Here is a 24,142-nt window from a genome sequence, read left to right on the forward strand (position 1 = left end):
ATGAGATATGAATTGAGTTAGGAACACTGAAATGGCCACACTAGTACTATTTCCTTTGAATTTGTTTGACCCTGCCCCTTTATTCTCTACCCCCCAAACCATTCTCAATAGGTTATAAGCCCCTAGAAGAAAGAGACTGAAATATGTCCACTAGATGATGCCTAGTGTTTGGAAACAAACTTAACACCTTGTAGGTAACAGATGTGTTTTTAAATTAAATGAATGAATGAATGAATGAATGAGACCACCAAATGAGTAAGATTTGAAGGACATATCAAGATATATAGTTGAATGTTTAATAACATTGTAATGTCTAATAAACATTCAACTATATAGCTGAATACTTTGTTCTAGAAATAGTGTGTATATAATTGCACCATTTTAGCTGGCAAATAATTGAAACCAGTAATCTTTTGTGGTAGTAGAATATGAATCCATGAATACAGTATGATCTGGCCTGGTATGGGAGGAGGAGATAGGAGTAGTACAAGGCCTTATATCCAGAAACACCTCCCACTACAAATACTTGAATATTAAAATAATCACAGTGTGTTAACACAGCAAAGGCAGAGGCCTGATGAGGTTCTCCTTAAAATGCACATCTATTATCTGTAGGAAAGGAGAGTAACAAAGACCAGTGTTTTCCACTAACATATCAATGGTCCCTGACATACTATCACAAATTCATCTGTTATGAAAGCTCATCACCAGCTTAAAATGAGTGGAGATTGGGTGAGAAAATATGGAAGGAGATAGAACAACAGCAACAACAACAAAATGAGTAAACATAATCCAAGTTCAAGAATTGTGAGAAAATACAAAAAGTTCAGCAAAAAGCCTAGTATGGGACCTAAGTAGTACAAAAGTGTTCACTAAGCATTTGTCACTCAATTGATATTCAAAAGTGCTAAAGTTAATAATATATTTAACCCCTCAATTAAGTATACTTTGAGTATATCTGCTGGGATATTCCTAGATAGCCAATGGAGCTTGTATGTTTCCATGTAGAGCACTGACAATAGCAACAGTCTCAGTAGAGACTTGTCCCAGATCTTCCTCTGCTGAGCCAGTAAATGATCCAAAGCAGCAATGAAGAATACATGCACTGAAGATTGGATTGACCAGGAGAGTCAGCTCTGTCATGGAGGCCTGTGTGTCATGCTCAGAGGGGGCCAGGCATCGATCAGGAGCTACCACCAATGGTTTAATGATCTTTTCATTTATTTCACATGAGCTGGAGTGGGGTTTTGCTCAGTGATGGAGTATAAATGGAGAGTGTAGGTCCCAGGAGATGATAATGGTCCTGCTTCAGGGTAAGCTGAGGCATGCATACCCACTAGTTTAAAAGAATTCTATTTTGTTTCAAAATGGCTTTGCAAAGCGTTATAAATAATACACTCAGCAGATGTCGAATATTTAAAAGGAGATTTGGGTATATGAGACTTCTTATAAGAACAAGTAACTCTTTGTAAAGAACAAGTAATTTGTGCTCTTGGTGTGTCTATCAAAACACCACTTTACTGGCACAACACTGATTGCCAAATGTCTTTTCTTTAGAATTTATACTCTGTCCCCAACCAGGAATCATCACTGGAACCTATTTACTCTTTTCTCAGCTCTCACTCTGCCTCCTTCTGCTCCTTATTCTGTCTCTTTGCATTTGTGGATTTCATCAGTTTACTGGGACAAACACAGAATCAGTGTTCTCCACAGGTTAACTAACAAGACTAAAAGCTTATGGATTTCAAACAGCAGAGCTATTATGTAAATACTTGCATATATGAAAAATATCTCTCTATGAGAGGGAATAAGTTAAAAGTGTACAGCTTAAGTGCAAGGTGACCCTCATATACTGCAAATAATATATCAGGGGAAATGCCACTTTTTTACATTCTATTTCACTGCTTGTGAGCACAGATCAATTAAAGACAGGGACCAGTAAAAATTTTGTGTTGATAATCTAGGCTAAATGCTATGCTTGTGTATAGATTCTTTGTTGTATTAGCTCAACTGAACTTTATGCTTCCCCCTGACACCCCGTTGGTTTCCAGCATATGTGTGTGTATGTGACCTTTTACTATTTACCACTTAAATATCTGTTCCCTTGACTTTTGCCAGCTATACGAAGTGATGTTCCCAGGTATATTTTTGGTCCTGTCAGCAGGTTAAGTATCAGAAAGAACATAGCTGTGGATTTCTCAAAAAATTCTCCTCTTTTTCCCTTTGAGTTAACCAGCTGACACTTGAATATAATTGATTACAAGTCTAATGTATGCTCTTACAATTGTTTATACTTTCAATTTTTTCTTCAATTTAATTTCAGTATCCAAACCATATATCTTCAAAGGGGATAGATCCTTGCAAAGAAAAGGGAGAGATAAGATGCACATTAAATATTTGAGACAAATTGCTTTAAGATAGCGGCTTGGTAATTTCTTTGTTGTGTTTTCTGCTTATTTCTCACTTTGCCCAAAATAAAATAATCTGAACTAGCTGTAAAATGAGGTAAATGGTGACATTAATGGGATTTGGGGGCCCTCATCAGGATGGAAAGGAAAGTCAGAAGTTCTTAAAGCCTTAAGTATGTCTCCTGTAAAACTAATTTCCTTTGGAAGTTATTTTAACTCCTTCTGGCCACATGAGTATTATTTACTCTTGAGTTTGTTACTGCTCTCTTTATATAGCCCTCCAGTGGTCCTAAATAGTGATTGAAGCCTTGAAATTTGCCTAAGTTGTTAAAGTATAAAAAAGAGTAATTTAGCTACGTGAAGTATGTGGCCTTGAAAAAATTACAATAAGCATTTCTCTTCTTTCATGTTTAACTTTTTTTTTTTTTCTGAAGACATTTTCCTCTTCCTTGAACAGGATAAATTTCAACTGGCAGAGCCACTAATACTCTCACCCTCACTATCTAATGATAACTGTATTCAGATGCAATGGTCTTTGACAAATTGTATTCTGATGTTGAATGTATCCAGAACTTCTTTGTTCTGAATATGGGAAGATGAAGTCATATCTAAGAACATTGTATACTGTGGTATTTTTATAGAAAACTATGTTTTTCTCTGTTTATTTTGGGCAGCATATTAACATTATCCATAGACTGACTTTGAAAACAATAATCCTAGAAATTCAGTAAGCTATGATTTGGGCTATTGTTGTAAAGTTCTCTGATATCAAGACTCATAGAGAATGATCATTTTGTTTGGCAAATAACCATTTAATTCTAAAGGGAATTAAAACTTGTCTCTAAAAAATCAGATTTATAATCCAGATAGGAAAAAGACAATGAAAAGAAATCCTTGGAGTATGTTCATGTATGTTCATCTCACATATTTAAATTTTCCAGCTGAGCTATCATTGATTTCCTGAAATAAATTTTTACGTACAGGGGTAAACAGGGTTAAGTTTTTTTAAACCATGAAAAGATGAAATTATAATTTAAAAAAATTACTTTTTAAATAGAACAAATTGCAAATTTTATTTCTGGAAGGAAAATTACCTCATCTCTAGTTTAACCTACTTCATCTATAGACAATGGTATAATCACTGTTTTTAATTATGTTAGTACTGGATATATATAAACACATATATTTGTTTATTTTATATGTATATAATATGTATTTTGAAATAATATAAATAAGGATATTGAATATTTCCACTGCTATATAGTGTATTTAAAGATGTATTCATTAATATTAAAAGAATATAGATGTTTTCATGAGTGTTGAGTGAATTATACTCTTCTCATTAAATATTATCATATAGTAAACTAGTGACATTATGCAGATAGTTGTTTTATATATTTTCTCAGCAAGAAATTAGCACTAATTGAAGCAAAAATCTTATCCGTTGATTATGTTTTTTAAAACATTGTAGATGAGAAGATACAAGAATAAACTTAAAGTCATTTATATTTGATGTAGTGCTTTCATATATATTTCTTCCTAAAGTAGATAAGTGATAATTATTTAGAGATTTTGAGCCCACTGAAATACTTGCCCCCAGTGATATCAGGAGAACTCAAATAAAATATATTTTTGCCAAAACTTGTGCACTCCTCTTTATCCAGGATTAACTAAATTTGAATTTTTCCCCAACTTTTATCATTTAAGCTTAGGCTAGTTGAATGAATTACTAATCTTCCTAGTTGAATAGAAGGTATGTAGAGCTTTAACCCTTTTATACTACAAATATAATCCAATAGGGTTTTTCACAATACTTGACAGGCACAAATTACTCTGCTTTGTTCTCTGAGTATCCAGTTTCTATAAATATGCTCTTCAAGTTCAGACTCATGTACTAATCAGATAACAAGTAATCCAATATTTTAGCCATCCATTATATTTTTTTCAAAGATTTGTGGAAATTTAATAAATATTTCAATTTTACCAATAAAAAATTTAAATGTCCTTTTTCCAAAATCACTAGAATTAATACAAATAGCATTACATCAAAAGACAAAAAAGATTTTGACATTGCAATTAAGTGTTACTATGTTTTAATTGTTACTATGTTACAAATATATTTCTAAACTCATAAAACAATGAGTGTAACAGCTAAAATGTTTCAGAAGAATAAATTGTGAGACTTGTCTTCTCTAGTGTAAAACCATAGAAGACACAGAATCATAATAGTGTAGCACTGTTGAAAATAGTTATGAGGAATCTGTGGAATAAAACAGAGTGATATGATTTAAGAATCATCATACGTAAATGAGAGAGAGACAACTGTTTAAAAGTGGCTCTTGTTAAACTGACTCTTTTTGTAATGAGAAATGGAATATTGCCTGCCATATCAGTAAACAAAGGATGGCACAGTCATCAGTGACTGCAGCTACAGCCGACGGTGATCTGGTGAGCACTGAGGGGACTCAGGAAGGAAAAGGGTACCTGCCATCCATCTAGCAGCCATCAGACTACAGCCACTCCCCATGGTGAGCCCGAGGAAACTCAGGATGAGAAAGTACAGGATACTGGCCCCAGATAGCTGCGGGGCACATCAAAGGAATGATTTCAGTGAACCCAGACTCTTGCATCTTCCCATACATAGAGAAGTGCTAAATTCCTTAACTTGAGATATCTGGTTTTCTTTAGTTAACAATAATCTCTTGACGTTCAGACTACCTGCCCTTTGTTGCAAAACTTCTATATATTCTGGCTCCCCACCCCCCGCCGTCACCTCCTCGGAGCAGTTTTCTCAGGGTTACTTGAGATGCTGCCTCCCAGGCTTGAAGTCCTAAAAATTCCCGCTGAATAATACATAACTCTCAACTTTTAAGTTGTGAATAGTGTTTTAGTCGACAGTAGTATAATTTCTGTATTAAGCCTTCCCCAGTGTCTTAGCTCAGGCTGCTCTAACAGATACCATGGGCTGGATGGCTTGACCAGCAAACATTTATTTCTCACAATTCTAGACGCTGGAGTCCCAAGATCAAGGTGCCAGCCAATTTGGTTTCTAGTAAGAAACCTCTTCCCAGTTTGCAGACAGACACCTTCTTGCTGTATTCTCACATGCTGGAGAGAGAGATCATTTTTCTGCTGTTTTCTTATAGGAACACTAATCCCATCATGAAGGCTCCAACCTCATGAATGAATTACTTCCCAAAGGCCCCACCACTAAATGGGGATTTAGGATTCAACATATGAATTTTAGGAGGTCACAAATAGTCCAAAGCACCCAACATCAAGTTAATAAATAAAGTTTATAAATGAACACTAAAGAGTTAAATGTAGCCAATGAAACGATAAAATATAATGTTCTGACCTCCATTAAAAATAAGTAAACTCTTCTAAACAGAACTTCAACAAACTCCCACTTGCCTGCAAAAAAGAGAAGCAAGACCAAGGGATAATTGTTGAATCTGACAATCTACAAAGGAAATACAACAACAGTGTTACATATAAAACTAGGAAAAAATTTGCAAGAAAATATGAAAGGCAAAGTGTTAAAATTCATAGTATATGAACATTTTAAATTACCATCACCTAGGGAAAATGTACAGTTAGTCAATTCCAAGAATAAGAATCAAAGATATTCAACAAAACTTTAACTAAAGTAAGACGTTAAAAAACTACCGTTTTTATAATTACGGCCTTTGGAAAGAATTTATTTTATATTTTAAAAATAAGATATAGCTTGGGCTTCCCTGGTGGCGCAGTGATTGAGAATCTGTCTGCCAATGCAGGGGACACGGGTTCGAGCCCTGGTCTGGGGATATCCCACATGCCGCGGAGCAGCTGAGCCCGTGAGCCACAACTACTGAGCCTGCGCGTCTGGAGCCTGTGCTCCGCAAGAAGAGAGGCCATGACAGTGAGAGGCCCGCGCACCGCGATGAAGAGTGGCCCCCACTTGCCGCAACTAGAGAAAGTCCTCGCACAGAAACGAAGACCCAACACAGCCAAAAATAAATAAAATAAACTAAAAAAAAAAAAAAAAAAGATATAGCTTTAAGTTGGTGAAAGGTGAACATGGCAGTATTAAAAATAATGTAGTAGCCCATATTAATTGAGCATGCATTATGTGCAGGACATTTTTCTAGGACTTTAGTTATAATGTATTACCAGTTATTCCTCCCAACATCTTAGAAATAGGCATCATCATTAACATTAAATAGAGGCACAGAGAGGTTCAAAACTTGTTTAATTTTCATAATCTGTGGGATGGAAGAACCAATATTCAATTTCAAGCTCTCTGGCTCCAGAGGACAAGTTCTCAACCACAAAGTAATGCTTGTAAGTTTCAACAATATTTACCAGTTATGAGCACTACATTTTGCAAGACATTATGGTAATCACTTATACACAGCATGTCAAAAAATCTCTAGAGTTTATGTTCTTCTTGGACTAGACAAGGGAACTGAAGCTCAAATAGTTGACATAAATTTCCAAAGTTGACAGGGGTGCTAAACAAGGCAACAGGGTGTGAAATCCCAAACTCTTGCAGTTTCATGCCCTTTCCATTTTGGTATATGGTCTTTCAATTTTTCTCTAAAGCAGAAGTAGACTATAAATAATTTTTAAAAATCAGTAATTTAGACCATGTTACTTCATTTGTAGGCAACTCTACTAGGGAAATAATAAGGAATGGAAATAGGATTTTATATTCATAAATATATGGCAACCATGATTGCAAAAAGATAGAAGCAATTCAAATATCTAACTATAGAGAATTACTAAGTCAAAACACTAGCTAATATGTAGCTATTGAAAATCAGGTGTTCAAAGAATATTTAATGACATATACATGTATTTTCTCTCTACATGTATGCACCAAGAGACAGTAATGGAGGGAAGTTCATAAAAACTATTAGCAGTAATTTACATAATATTCTATCATGTAATTTAATTTTTTCTTTGTAATTTCTCTTTTTTTTAAACTTTCCTGCTTCCTGTTATTTATTTTGTTTATGTGACCTAGGAAAGGAGAGGAATGGCAAACATAATAGCAGTATGCCAAAAATAAAAGGAAAATAATTAAAGAAGTTAAAACTAAAAAGAAAAGGTGTATTTCTTCTCATATAATGAACATCTCAAGACAACTGGGCAATCCATTGAGTCTTTAAATTAGAGCAGATTTGGATGATTCTGACAGTGTTCAGACTTTGTTTTCATCCTGTGAGATATTGAGATTCACTAGGGAAACCTAGCATTCCAAATGTGTTAGAAAATACATAATGTGTCAACACATTGTGACATGGGAGTAATACTAGTAAAAGCTGTTTGGGTCTATTAATAACAGAAAACCAGTTCATTCTAATAGCAGGAAAAATATGAGCACATTCCAGGTTTTAGTCTTTCTTTCTTTTTCTCATTTTTTTTTTTGTGCTTATTTGCATCTGTAGCATTATTTTATAAATTAGAAGGAATGGTATATATTTTTTAAGACATCTATGATTTTTATGGAAATTTCTCCCTCATTTGAAGGGGGTTATTTCCAAATTATAGCCAGAATTATTTTACCAAACATTGGTTTTTTTCCCATTTATATTACCTCATTTTCTCTCTCTATTGCATCATCTCTAACACTACCATTCAAACAATAAATGAGAGAAGAATATTTTGCAAAATTCATGAATTGGCCTAATATTGGTTCATGAAATTTATTTGTTGACTGATTCACTATTTCTGACTCTACCTTTTCCCAAGTAATAGAAAAAGGAGGAAACAAGAGCAATAGGTGGGTGAATCTGACCTTACCAATATGTGTCCAAAGGAGGCAATATCTACAGATGTAAGTAGATACATCTACATTCACTAGGTTTCTTTTTTGGTTCACAGGTGAAATAATTGACCTGCCTCTTCCAACTTTACCTCCATTAGCTATGGGGACAAATTGCACAGAAAATACGCTTGATGTTTATTAGCTGTATTATATTAGTTATTATTAGTCACTTTTATTGCTATTTCTTAAGTTTAAATTTGCTTAGAAGCATCGTGTATATCTCTTTTTCTCTCTACTGATTGAACTCTGAAGTTTCAAATCTTGGCCAATACATTGATTTGCTTCCATTTTGTCAGTAAACATTTTGGAGAGATGACAGTGAAACCTGTCTGGATGTACACTGATTATTGCAGTTTCTGCAGAACTGTGTGTAACTAATGTGATGTATGACAAGGTGACCCAGTGATAGTGATGGTAGTGATAACGAGTGGACCAGAGATCCCAGCACAGTTGTCACCTCAATTTAGTAAAGCAAAAGGAAGCTCTGCAGGATTTTTTTTCTCTTGGGTATCTTGTTTTTCACTTAGTTTGCTCTTTCATTTTCATTATAAATTGAGATTTACTTATTTCCTCAATCTCATCGTTAATATGCTAAGACATGTCAAATATGTCTAATTACAATGAACAATTTGAATACATTCTATTTTAATCTTATTGATTATATTGATCTGTTCTAATCCTCAAACAACACAGCCAAAAATGTGCCATCCATTTCAGCAAATGAAACCTCTAGGTGAGGGTTAATTACAAGGCTTCTAAATGAAACAACAGAAGAGAGACAATGATCAATTGAAAATAGACCCTAATAGAGGATGAGCATTTTTCCTTACAACATAAGGGTTGGAATTATAAGCCACAGATGCTGGTTCCCAGTTCCCTATGCCAGCTGGGGGTACATTTGATCCCACTCTTTCCCACTGGATCTGAAAACTGCTTAATTATCCTTGTATTCTAATGACTGTGTTTGAAGCAGGGCATCGAGATCTAAATCCTTTCTCTGATGCAAGGAAGGGTTCAGTTTATCTGGCTAAAGAGAAGATTGTTTTTTTCTTATGCAGATACATATTAGATTTTGATATAGTAAAAAAGAAAGCATATTTACATTCTTCCAATTAAAAAAATGCAGTAAATCTGCTGTGTGTGTGTATGTATGTTTGTGTAGGGGATGTTGGGGAGAGAGAAGCAAACTGGCGCTTTTTCAGGGACAGTCTAGCTATTTGCTATTCCACAGTTGCTTCAGGAGTCTGTGGTGGCAGCTGGTAGTGCTTCTCTGATGGCCATGCTTCCAGGAAACAGCAGAGAGCTAAGACTTAACCTAAAACAATAAACTCAATCCTATTAACAAATTACTACTCCTCCCTCTTTTATACTGATCCCTTTCCAGAAAACATCTGTCTTCTTGGTCTCCCTTTTGGATGCATAAAGTCACTTCTAAAGTTCACAGCTTCCTGAATATTTTTCTGTTCTCTATTTAAAACTGTGTTTTTCCCACCATTATCTGACAACCTTTCGGCAGCAGAAGTTAGTGCCGAATAATAGTGCCTACTATTTAGTTTTACTGTCTCTGGCAAGAATACTCTGCTCACATACTAAGCAATGAAGAAGATGCATGACTAATGCGGAGCAAATGTTATTGGGGGAAATGCTATGAAATAAGCTAAAACCTTTAGAGAAATTTAACTTTAATAATCTCATCCACCTCCTAGAGCCCTTTTTCTAATTTCTTATTTTGTGCTAGGATAGTATTTTATTTTATTTTATTTTAGCTCCAGGGTATTACTAGTTTTTCTCTTCTGTATGTTTTTTTTTTTTTTTCCCTCAAGAACCCCACCTTGCACTTATATTGCACATTTATCCATTTACAGTTAACTAAATACATTTCAAGACTCATTGATCTATACCACTGCTTCCCCTCTCCTTTTATTTTCCCTGTTGAAATCCATGTTCTTAATTCAGATATATTTTGAATATATTTCTTTGAGGATTTTCTTCAGATAGATACCAAAAAGGTGCATTCTTTTAATTTTCGTTATTGTTCTAGATGCCTTTCTTTTGTCTGACACGTTTGGTATTTTGGTTGGGGACACGACAGTTGGATCACAGTCTGAACTTCTGCATAGGCTATAGATGTTTTTCCTTTGTCTTCCACCTTCTGTTGCACATGAGAATTCCATTTATTTCTTTAATTTTTGCTCATGTGTAATCAGTTGTTATTGCCTGGAAGACTTTTCTTTTTCTTTTTTTCTTTTATTAGTTTGTAAAAGATAGGATTTTTACCAAGCTATTGCCTCTCTTTTCTCTGTTCATTCTCCAGTAACAGCTTGATACATAGTAGGTACATGAGAAACACTCAGAGTACATAAACAAATAATTGCTGAGTGCTTGCTAATGCTAGCTACTCTGCTAGTTAACAAAATAGGTAACCTCACCCCCGGCTCATTGAGTTTGGACTCTGATAAGGAAAAGTGAAGTTAATCATTTAATTATGGTAAGAAATACCTAGTTGGAGCTGTTTAGGGATTCAGTTAAGTTTTCTCTGTAGAAGTAAATAAATGATTGTTTTAATGGACTGCGTAAAGTCGTCTGGGCTTTTCCAAAAAACCTACAGTATTCTTTTCTCTGTTTACTTAAATCGTCATAACCACCAAATAAGAAAGAAGGTGCTATTCTCCTATTTTGCGTCCTTGTTTCCTTCATCATTTGGGCATCTAGTTGGTTAGTTATTGCTAATACACACAGAAAGTGATTTTGCTGAACCTAAGCCAGCATTCGTGTCAATCTCCAATCTAGGAAAGATTTTAGGGTTCATCCGGCTCATGTGAGGAGCTAGAGAGTTATTAGATTTAGGGGTGGGGAGGAGTCGGAGATACCTGTAGACAGAAGAAAGAACATATGTGTAAGACTAGAAACAAAAAAGAGAATGAAAAGCAGGTAAGATATCAGGAAGTACATACAGTCATATTAAAAGTATGAACTTGAATGCAAGGAGGAAGGGCTGAAATGGATTCATGATGTGAACTGACCTGAAAAATCACTCTAGGAGGTTCTATGGACAAAAGTGATGCTGGACTGATCTGTTGTTACCTGATACACACACATGGAAAACATACAACCCTTATTTTTATGAAATGCTTTCCACTTAATCCAAAACAATAGCAATAAGGACAACTGTCTAAAAAATAGTCTAATAGTTATAATGGAGCCACTCACTTTTTGGAATGAAGGGAAATGTTCTCATATATTTTTGTACTTGATTCATATCTTGGCTGCCATAAAACATATTAGCCTTTGTTTAAGGTTTAGCTGCTTCTTCACTTTTGCAAGAATCTCTTTGGAAAACAGTTGGGTGTGGGAGGTTTCCTGAGACTTGCAGGGTATCTGCTGACGTTCTAACTGATATTTCCTTAAAAAATAAAATAAACCATGAGAACACTGGCCTGACCAAAATGGACAAATGTTCCTAACAAAATAGAAAAGCAGCTCTTTTTATTGATACACTTTAGCACAGTTGGCTAGGAAGAGGAGTATAATCAAAATACATCTTATTTGAGTATTTGTGAAACTTGAAAAGCTAATATTTTCAGGTTATTTAGAAATTATCACTTAGAGTAGTAATTTAAATGTTTGTAGTCAAATCTTTTAAATGTCAATTAATATTAAGATGTGTAATTTAAAAATATACAGCTGTTCCACAGAAAGCTTTTGGGGTTCTCTTTTCTTCATTGAGAAGATCACAGTCAAAAGCTAGTGCAACACATCTGATTCTCTTCAAGCAATATACTCGTAAAGGCCAGAAAGTATATTCAACTTGTATGTGGTTTGTGAGGATATGTGTGTATGTGTTTGTATGTGTGCATGTGTTTGTATGTGTGCAGGTATATGTCCTACTGGGTTAGGTTGAAAACTTCTTCAATAAAAAATTCTACAACACATAATTTTGGTATGCTCTTTTTCTTTTAACATGGACCCTTGAAAATAAAGGACAGCTGCTACTTTAAATCCTGTTTCACTGTTTTCTTTAATTTTAAAATAATATAGGCACTTTTTTTTTTCCAGAAAAAAAGGCAACTATCCTAGAATGGCTTAAAAGTAATTTCAAAGTTCTTTCTCTTCAAATACACAACACTCCCCAGAGGCAAAAACATTCAACGGTTTGTTATTAATTCTTATAGATGTTATTTTGATTACTCTTGAATTATTAATTTTAGGCATTACTTGCTATTTGACTCTTTTATCCAATATGTGATTAAATAGAATATTATTTCTAGTTCTTCTCTCCTCAAAATATAAGATTCTATTTTTTAAAAAATTTTGTCCTTATCAAGATAATTTCTTTTGACTTGAAACTATGTAAGATGAGGACATTTGTTGCTCAGACTTCTGTTCACCTCTCCTTTTCCCCTTAAACCTGCAAACGTGCATCAGCGACATCTTCAGTTTTATTGTTTATTTAAACCTGTTTGCACTTCTAATCAGAGTTATGCATTCTCCCTCCCAGAGAACACTATCCTCAAAATCTGTGGGGAGTCACTCTTAACTGTATTAAATTGTTTTCATCTACATTATTCCATCTCCCCAATTCAATTCTTTTTCTGTCACAGCCACCCATACTTATATATATAATGCATGTTTTTCCAAAACTTATCTGAATTTTTCCGCTTTAATGTTCTTCATTTGGTTTTTATATCAGAGTAATGTTGTCCTCCTAAAATTAATTTGGAAGTATTTCTTCCTCCTCCATTTTCTCAAAATATTTGCATAGGACTTGTAGTATTTCTTCTTTAAATGTTTGATCAAATTCATAAGCAAAGCCATCTGTAGAAAACTACACATTTCTTCCTGTAGGATGAAAGTGTTTTATCATGTTTAAGTTTTTAATAAATACAGGACTATTCAGATTTACTGTTTCATCTGGAGTCAATTTTGATAATTTGTGTGGTCAAGGAATGCAACCATTTATTCTAAGTTTCTAATTTATTGGCATTAACATTTTCATAATATTCCCATTTTATCTTTTTGTATCTCCAGGATTTGTAAAGATGTTTCCTTTTTCACTCCTGCTATTACTAATTTATATTTTTCTCTTTTTCCCCATGATGAATGTATCTACAGATTTATAAATTTTATTAATACAAAAAATAAACTTATTGTTTCATTGATTTTCTCTTGCTTCCTGTTTGTCTTGTCTTTATTATTTCCTTTCTCCTACTTATTTGAATTTAATTTGATTTTTTATTTTGTATTTCTTCTTCTGTATGTCAGTAGGGAAAAAAATTCTCTGAGCTTTCACTCATCTGAAATATAATTAATTTAAACAAAGTTTTTGTGATACAGAATTCTAGACTGACTGACACTTTTTCCACTTTAAAGATGTTATCCCATTGTCTTCTAACCTGTTTCTGATTAAAATGAAGCTATCATTAAAATTGCTGTTCCCCTATATTTAGTAAGCCTTATTCATTGTTTGCCTTTTCTTTTTTTTTAAAGTTGACTTCCAACATGTTAATTATTATATACCTAAGTATCATTTAAAAAAAAAAAATTATCCTTAGCAATTAGTCAAGCTTTTGGATATGTAGGTTTATATTTTTTCAAAAAATGTGTGAAGTTTTCAGCTAATATTTAAAAAAAATTTTTTTCTGCACAATTTTATTTCTGGGATTCCACTTCTGTTATAAAGCTTAATATTGTCCAAAATGAAACATTGTTCATTGCTTTCAAAAAATTTTATTTCTTGATTATGCTTCAGATTTGATAATTTCTATCAATCCAAATTTATTTTTTCTTCTGTAGTCTCCAATTTGCTATTATGCTCATTCAGTAAATGTTTCATATTCTACATTGTCATCTTCAATTTTGAAATTTTCAGTTGGTTCACTCTATTGATTCAGTTGCTCTGCTGAGATTGCCTTCATTCATTATGTCAGTCATTTTCTTCATATAATTGAACATGTTCACAACAGTTTTTTAAAGTCCTTGTCTGCTAATTCCAGTATCACACAGTTTGTTTTTTGAATTGATTATAATTTTTCTTACTTCTTCACATGAAAAATTATTTTTTCAACTTTATGCCGGACATTTATTATGACATGTTGGAAGTTATCTGAATAATGTGGTATCTCTATAAAAGGTGTTAAGTTTTGTTCTGGCAAAGAGTTAAATAACTGGTAAGTTATTTTATTCTTCCACACTTGATTTTATTATTTGTTTGAAAATCCTATTTCTGTTTTGACCTTATTGTTAGGATCTGACCTTTATCTAGCACATGGACTTTATTTCTAAGGCATGGATTACTGCGGTGCAAATTAATTTATCCTCAGCCAGGATTCCAACTTCTCCTAGCACTGTATGACCTTTGGTATCTTTATTCAGCTTGCAGCTCCAGTAGCAGTCCCTCTCTGTTAGCCTCATAAGGGTTTGGCACATAAAACCACAGATCAGCCTTAGGCAAAGATTCATAGAAATCTCCATGTAGCACAGCTGGTGCTCACCTCTGTGTATCTTTCTCTTCTCTTTCCTCTTCAGCGTTCTGCCTTGAAAGTTTCTACCATTTCAATCTCTGCCTCTTCATGTCAGCAAGAGCACTGTGCTCTGCTTTACCTCTTTTTCCCTGTGCCCTATTCTAGGAAGCACTCCCAAGTAGAAAAATGGAGGACAGATGAACTTCAACTTGAATGTTTCTCTTCTCTCAAGGATAGCACTCCTTTTGTCCAGTATCTAAAAATAGTGTCCTTTCATTTTTAGCAAGGCGGGTACCAGTTATTCCATCACCACTGGAAGTTGAATTTGAGCTCTCATTAGATAATTTGGTTAATACCAAAGTTTTAGCATTTGATGTTGTTCTAATAAGGGAAGCTACAATCATAAATGTAACTGATCCTTCAGATTAAATCTTTGTTTTCTGTTTTTAAATTTTCACTCTTCAAATCTGACAATGCTATAAGCTATCCAAAGACATTTCCTGGGTCTTTTTTTATTGCTAGATTTCTCTAATTTAAACTATAACTATAATAGATGTGTCATATTTTATATAGAGTAGAAATTAATTAAATATATTGTTAAATTACTTATTGCATTTTAATATTCCTTATATCTATCTACTTCTCTCCAACTGTACTAACACCATCATACTTCACACCACATTTAGGTATGACTTTTTCTTGATTGCAATTTTATTTTCACTACAGTTGACTTTTCAACCAGGCTAGTTCATCAGTAATGTATTCTTCACATTATAGTCATAGTGATTCTTTAAAATGTGTATATAATTATGCCATGTCCCCATTAGAAAACATTCAGTAATTATCTACTGTTTCTAATATAACATTCTATGACCTAGCATAACATTATAAATGATTATGAAATAATATCTCTTTAAAATCTCTTTTTTAAAATATATCCGATTTCCTCTCTTATCATTTCTCTATTTCCTATCCAATTCACATTCTATGGAATAGGCATACTTGAATATTGGCAGTGATCCTTAAAGCTCTGTTCTTTCTTATTAAACTTATTTATCCTGTATTACTTTAACATAATATTATTTCACTGTTTTAAGTGCTTGTTTACTCACATTTCTTTACTCATTGTATTCTAACCCATTTGAGGCAAGGGAAGAACAATACTTAGTATGATTATTAGTCAATAAAATTTTATCAGTGAATAAAATCTATTGCATCATCAAATAATGTTATTTAAAGCTTGTTGAATTCATTCAGAAGGTAAATGGGATGAATTAAAGGTTCATATTTTAAGATATTTATAATTTTCATATTATTAATAAATAGCACCCAAGCACATTTAAAAAATATAAGTGATAGAATGGGAAGTCATTAACCTTTAAGCACTGAATGAAACTGTTTAGTACAATAATTAAAAATAAAATTAATGTTAACATCTTGGTGAACTGCATTGCAAGAAGTAAATGTCTGCTTTCATAGTGTAATATCTTCTGTATTTTTTTTACTGAATCTTATTTTTTAGTTATAGAAAGCATGAATACTGATGGTTAATTACACAGAACTAAAAGAAATATTGGTGAATTACTGATCCTTACTTGTGGATAAACACTGCATTTTAATAAGAGAAAATGAGAACAATAAAATTTCTGTTAGTTACATATAGATACCTATAAGTACTAAAGTATTTTTTTGGAATGAATCAGATAATAAACCAGTGCATAAAGGTACTTATAAGATTTCTTCTCCAACATGAATCCTGACAAATGGATTTGAAGTACAGATAATTTGGAGTGCTGTTTTCAGAAGGGACCCAGAAAAATATTGTTCAATTTGAGATCCAGGCAGTATAGATTCTGATAAAAGCAATAAAGTGACCTTCAATCAACACTATCTTTGTTTTCCTGTCTGATATTGTCAAAAATGTTGTGAGCAATAAGGGCAGAATGATCACACGAACAGATAAGAAATAGTAAGTTCTTAAAATAAACAACCATATGCTCCAGTTTTTGAGAAAGGAAGTAGCGTTTCCAGACAAAAATGGAGAAAATCTTTAGGGAAGTAGGCCAGGACAGAAAGAGATAAATAAAGAAAGAGGTATGGAAATATGAAAGCAAGTTTTTAAGAAGTTTGATCAAAATAGTGGCATAATGAAAAAAGAAAAATTATGCATTATTATACAACATAATAAAATTTTTTTATCATCTCATACTCTGTGCAGAACAGTACTGTCTTAGCCAGCTCTGGATGCCATAACAAAATGCCATACACTGTGTGGCTTAAACAACAGAAATTTATTTCCTCATCGTTCTGAAGGCTGGAATTCCAAGATCAAGGTGTCAGTATGATCAGGTTCTGGTGAGATCTCTCTTCTTGGCTTGCAGATGGTAGATTTTTTATTGAGTGCTCCCATGGCAGAAGAAAGATAGGAAGCAAGTTCTTTGGTATCTCTTGTTATAAAGGCTCTAAAACGCAACGAATTGTTTAACCCTCTGGAGTCCAAAAATTACTGAGGTCAGGGTTCTTAGAGAAATAAAAGGAGCAGGTAGTTGTGGAATGGAATTCTTAATTTTGAGGTTGTGAAGGATTATCAGTTATTGGTAACAAAGGTCCAGCTGTGAGCATGCATAATGTGGATGGCAGATAAATTTATGTGATAATTCATTGGAGTAGAGAATATCAACTCCAGCATATTAGAAAGATCATCCATGGGAATATTAAAATCATCATGGTTCAGGACAGAAATATTGGAAAGAATGTCAGCAAACTAAGGGTCAAAATCTTCAAGAAGTAAGGGCAAATGTAGATGACTCCAACATGATCAGGTAGTAAATGGAATAATCTGATAGCATTAGCTTCGAATATGGCTTTCATATTATGCTTAATCAGTGCTATATTTTATGTTGGGCATTATCAAACAGCAAGTGTCCAGAGAAATGTACTGAATAACATAAAGTACCTAGAGACACATTCTTTCACTTATTTCATATATCCTCAGGGAGATGAACTAGTTAAAATGGATATAAGTTATAAGGTAAATGTCAGCTCTAAAAATTCAACATTTTAAACAATGGTTTAGTTTAAAAAGAATGAGCCACAAGTCACCGAATGTTCAAACAAAGTCTGTATGACCATCTGTCAAGGATTCTGTAGAGATTACTTATTTTCATGGGAAGTATTTTTTACCACTTCAGTATTTTACCCTTGTAATAGAAATAGTAGGAAAATACCACACATTGATCAAATAACACACACACTCTCTCTCCCTCCCTTCCCATCTCCTACCCTCCCTTCTTTCTTTCTTTTCATCAAGTTCCCGGTAGTGTTCTAGCTGCAATGGATAAAGAGTTAAAAATACATTGTCATTCTAGGTACTATAATTTGAGTGTAGGACCAGGAAATCAAAAAATGGGTATACTTATCTTCAAATAGAGTTCTGTATATGGTACATGAAAGTACAGTCAAGGATGACTTTACAGAAGAGAAAATTCTAGAGCTGGCTCTATAGAATGAGGAAGATTTTGATGGTTTGAGAAAAGGAAAAACAAATTATAGGAACCAGGAAAAGGATTTGCATAGATGTAGAAGCACGAAAGAGTAGATGCTAGGAAAAGGCCACGTTAACTTTGATGCGGGATATTTGGGGTGGAGGAGGAGAGTCATGAGGATGAGTGGAAGGAGATGATGCAGGGACTTAGGCAGGAACTTGATCATGAAGATCCTTACAATTATATTCTGTAACCAGAAAGTTTATGCTTTGTTGGTTGGTTGATTGCTTGCTTATTTTTCTTAAAGATGCAAATGTCTTTAGTGGGACAGTGAGGTCCACCAAGCTCTTGTCCCAGTAATCCTCCTAAATTCCATCTGTACCGACTCTTCCTTATCCTTTTTAGTGAAGGTAAAATCCTTGTGCTCCACGACCCCATCAGGTTCTTCTAAAGCTATATGTTCTCTTTTGTCTCAGAGTCTGGTTAATGCTGTTCCCTCTATTTGGGACGATCATTTCACTCAACATTCTCCATGATCTACTGCCTTTTTTCTTGTCATCCTCAATTGGAAAATTCATATGCAAGTTTCAAATTATGGTTGATTACAAAGCCTTTGCCTGACTGAAGCATTGCTGGGTCCTCAATTTATGGACCTATATAGGAACTTTGCTTCCATTTTTATGGTACACATTCATTCCACATGTCATTGTGAGCTAAACTTCAGTGTTCCATCTTTGACTATAAACTTCAGGAGCTCTGTATTCTCTTTACTGTTGGAACTCAGCCTAATGAATGGATGTATGAATGGGTGGGTGGCTGAATGGAAATACAAATCAATGCTATGAGAGTGTGGATTCTTTTCTGCAGGTGATTCAAGAACAGTGGATCAAACGGGGAAGTGACTCCATCCAATGCATGTTTTAGAAAATTGTCTTTAGTGAGCCTGGGGAGGAAATTTGGACAGAGACAGGATTAGAGGGCAACTATCAGTATATGAGTTAAGAAGATATTTTAATAGTTTAGGAAAGGAGATTGTCAAGAAATAGCAGAGAGCATGAAGTGAAAGACATAGATTATAGAGATATTTGATGGTGTACAATAACTAATTGGATGTATAGAATGAGAGAAGAGTGATGGTGGTGGTGATGATGAGGATGACACAATCCTGACTGATTAACTAAGTAGATGATGGTGTATTTCATCGGAACAAGTATTGAAATAAGAATATTGGTTCAAGGCAATAGGTCCAGTTTTCCATAGGCTTAAGCTATTCATGTAGACAGAAAATTGACTTTACAATAGATCTCTCTACATAAGTTTGGACAGGAAATCTAAATTATAGAATCAGTATATAAGAGATAATTTTTAAGTAATGAAATGAGTAAGGTTTTAGCAGGCAGAAGTATAAAATAAGAAGGGAACTGGGTAGGACATTACTTTGGGGAGCCTCAACCTAAAAAGATTGAAAAAAAAAAAAGCTGAGATAACAAATTTATAGGACAACAAGGAGAAAATAAAATCTCCTGGAGCAAGTGATCAAAAATATCAGATGTGGCAGGGAAGTCAAATAAAATAGAGACTGAAAAGTGCCCATTAGGTTTCATCACACACAGGTTATTGCTGCCTATTGTCAGAGAGGTTTCAGTCGAATGGTAGGGCCAGCAACCAGACCACAAAGGCTGAGGAGTGATTGTGAGGAAAAAAGTTAATAAGAGGATTGGTTCCTCCATAAAGAAATGTACCTGTGTTAGGAAAGAGAAGGAAAACACCATAAGGCATTCAAGCTGGTGAAAGGTGTCTGTTAAAATGATATTAGCCTCAATTGCAGTGATATTCCAGAGCAAAAACAATTGTTTTGCATAATGGAACAATATCCACCAAATTCTATTACTTACAAAATGCAAAGTGCTCATTCTAAAAATATTAATGCTTGCCCTGTTAAAATGTATATAGCATCCATATTTTTGTTTCAGTATGAATGTACCAGTGTTTGTTATCTAATATTTTAATCTAAACTTTAAGGTGATAAAATTAGTTTGATAGGTACTAAAAAGTATTTTGTGACATTGAATGGATGTTGAAATCTAAAACATCTCTGATACTCTTTCATCAACAACTAGTTTGGGGTGCTGAATAGATAATGCGTGTGTATGGGAGTTTACTTTTAAATGTCTACATACCATTAGGAGACAGGATTTCTGTCTTGGTTCCTCAGTAGACAATTTATCATTGACAGTCACTTCCGTTAAGACAGCAGTCTAAGTTTTAAACACTCCTTTCCTCACCTTCAACTAGTTACAATGTCACTTTGTGTATTGTCATAAATATTTCATGTTGGAAATTTGTCAGGAAGAGAAAAAAAGCAATATGCACATGGTTATTTCCCAAGGTCTATTCTCTAATACCTAAAGTCTCTTACAATAAAGAAATTAAGTAAATTATAGTACACTAACTTGGTAACATATTATTGTCTTTAAGATTATCGTGAAAAATTTTGTGACATATAAACATGATATAAAATTCCATTAAAAAGACTATACAATGATTTGGTCATTATTATTTCAGCCATAAAATATGCATAACCCTATTGACAATATTTGAAAGATAATATGCAAATATAAAAATAGTTGAGACGTTTTTGATTTACAGGATATTTTATTTTCTTCAGAATTCACTTTGTTTTTCAATAAAAGACTGTCTTAAGCTCTGTTGCTGCTATTCTCCCAATTTATCCAACTGCATGTAAGAAAGCTAGGCAAAAATTGTCAGCAATTTATCTACAACACCAGTAATCAAGAGGTTTCTTAGTTTTTTCTAAATGATATTAAGGTAACACCTTAATATTATTTTCTCCACAGTATAGTCATCAAAGAGTCACCTTTCTCTACATGTAAATGGGCCATACAAATCTCTTTTTCCCTAGGATTCCACAAGTGATCTCAATGATTCTTTATCTACGACAGAAAATCCAAAGACATTTTGGTTTTCTTGAAGATTGCATTCTGCTCTTGGGTTAAAGAATTGTTGGGCACAAAGTTCCAACTTCACAGATGGTTATTAGACTTGAGTTGCCCTGAGACAGAATCCTTATGTTGTTCTGTGTTATTCTATATTTGGAACTAATTGTATTTTCACTCAACAAGGGGTTCAAACACATGCAATTAAAAACAAAGTGCTATTCTTCCTTTGATCTAAATAGAACTAAAAGTCATGAATTTTTTTGTTGTTGCTAGCTTTTAGAAATTTATTATTTAATTAATAGGCCTATAACTGGGCATCAAGCTAACATATATGAAAGTGAACTGAGAGAGAAACATGCAGCCCATGTCCTGGGTGAACTCATGGAGGCAGGCATGCATCAACGTCAGGTCCAGAGTGCCTTCAGACTGGTCCAGGCTGGTGGCCAGCAGGTGCGGGGCTACAGGGCTCATGGTAGAATAGGGTCAGCAGGATGCCACTCACACTTCAGCTGGTTGCCCAGTAAGAGTTTCACCACTTGTATATAATGGGACTTTTCTCACATGTTCACTTCTTTTAGCCTTTTGATTGCCGTCCTCAATATTCCTCCAAAGGAATTCTGGAATAAACACATTATGAAAAACTGGGCCTTTTTTTATTCCAGGATTCCCAAAGTCAACCTAGCAGCATATTAGGACTAGATGTGATTTCAAGCAAATCCTTTGAAGGGTAGATAACATTGCCTCAGCCTTGCAGGGAAGCTGTGAAGACAGTGGAGGTTGCAGCATAGGAAACAAGGGAGCAGTGGTATTTACAGATACTGGTTAAAAGCCACCACGGGGTCTGTAAATTCCAAGATACTTCTGGGATATACATATTCTCTGTGCATGTAGATAAACCAGGTTTTGGCAGACTGGGGGCAGCTGTCTGACGGAGATGCAAGTGCTGGCTGCTGGGAGAGCAAAGGGGCTGTGATAGTATCTGTTATGCCACAGTTTATATAACTGTAAGTATACATGCTTTTTTTTTTTCAGTTGTCTTTTCAATAAATATATTTCCTTATTTAAAAAAATGGGCCAAGGTGACTTTGCTTGAAGAGCTATATACCGTGGTGACATTAATATGGCCTTCTTACGCTACTACCTTTCTCTGTAGTCCTTCTTGATCTCACATTCATAATATTGAGAAACATATCTCAGGAGGCCTGATGATGTTTTTTGATTTACTAGAAGATATCTTCCAATAACCCTGGGCACAAATACTGAACTAACATCTGGATGGATGGATGAGTTAACTTTTTTTTGACTAAAAGATCTAAAAGAAAGGGCAGGATCAATGAGATAGGCTGATCATATCTAAAAGAGGCCCAGTGGTTTATCAACATCATTTTCTTTCTTGGCAAATCTCACTAAGCTCTGATACACATTACTTAAGGTTTAATACAATATCAAATTTATGATTCTCCTCTAGAATATTAATTTATATGAAGTCACTGAATCATATAGTTTTGAAGTTAGAAGAAACTATGATGTTACTTAACTCACTCTTCTCATTTTAAAATTGAAGAAGCCATAGTTGAAGAGATAAAATATCTTCCCAGGAAAGTGTAGATTTAAAAATACGAAGGATGTTACTTTTGACTTTGCTCAATTATTTCCCTGACCCTTCTTCTTTACATGCTATTCAATTTTAATAGTGTTCCCCTCTGTCTTTCTGCAATGTGAATATGTTTTTATATGGTAGGCACTTATGGCTATATCAAAAAGAAAGTTCAAATCATGTTTCAAGTGGATGTGCCTTATGTTGTAGCTTATACAGCTTTCTATAGTATATTTTAAAAATTCCTTCTTATTCCATAATTAGCTCATATGGTAGTACAAGATTGATCGTTTGATTTTCTAAGTGGGTATAAAATTTTAAACATATACAGTGGTTCTAAGGAAAAGTACCTTTTTTTTTCCCCTTCAGAATTGTTCTTCATAGTGATATGGGATCAGGAAGGCAAAAAATCTCAATTTTCTAAACAGCGTACATGCACAAGAGGTCACAGTTAAGGTTACCTTGGGAGCTCTAATTCTGAATTTCCTGAATTTTGTGGGTTTAAATCATAATTTTAATGTTCCATTAATGCAATGTGCTTTTTTTCTTACACTGAATTGTTCTATGTCTTTTATTCTGCACTAATGGACATTGTGTTGATTTCTGTGAATATCAAGGCGAGTTCAATATTCTGGTAAAACTCTGTTTAGTTCATGTTTTATTTTTTAAATCCTTTTAGTCGAGTTTGACTAAGACAATTTAAAAGTTGTTCTATCAATAACTATTTTTTTATTTTATAGAAAAAGACGGAGCAATATGGTTTTGTATATTTAAAATTAAAATGTGCCTTCTGAAAACTTTGAAAAATTTATGATTTATTTTATTGTTTTAGTAGGTTTAAAATACCATTAAATCATTAGACCAGTATCTTTGTCATTCAAATTTAAAACCATCAGACTGTCCATCATAAAAAAAACCAACAAATAACAAAAAAAACTTCAACTGAACATGAATATGAGTTACACTTATACTCACAGGGCAGCTCTTTAATTCTGAGATACTCTGTGAATTTCTTATAGGAGCGATCATGTTTTAATATAGTTTTGTATAATCAATCAGAGTTCTGAGTTAATTGCTCAATAAATATTTATTGAACTATAGTTCTCAAGTTCCTAAACTTATTATGTTTATCTCTATTCTCTATCCAAAAATATGCCTCTTTATTTTAAGTCAGAGGTGGTACACACCAATTCCAGTTAGCTCAATGATAGTTCTAGTACTAGGCATTATTCTGCAGCAAATTAAAAGGGAAGAAAGATGTAACTTGGTAATTATCTATAAACTTATTACAAGAAGACAGACTCTAAGCTTCGTGAAAGCAAGGACTGTGTTTTGTTTACCACTCTGAGCCAGTAGCTAAAATGTAACGCAATTTGAAATTGGCTCCCTAGATCTCAAAGTGGTGTGTTTACTACA

General features: G+C 33.8%; 1 long non-coding RNA gene across 1 annotated transcript in view; it reads left to right on the forward strand.

Annotated features, from left to right (window-relative positions):
• LOC309624654 overlaps positions 1 to 24,142 on the forward strand; it is an 84,735-nt gene that overhangs the window by 45,922 nt on the left and 14,671 nt on the right. The gene's annotated exons all lie outside the window — the stretch shown is intronic.

This window comes from Balaenoptera borealis (assembly GCF_965194805.1).
Source record: "Balaenoptera borealis genome assembly, chromosome: 2".
Lineage (NCBI taxonomy): Eukaryota > Metazoa > Chordata > Mammalia > Artiodactyla > Balaenopteridae > Balaenoptera > Balaenoptera borealis.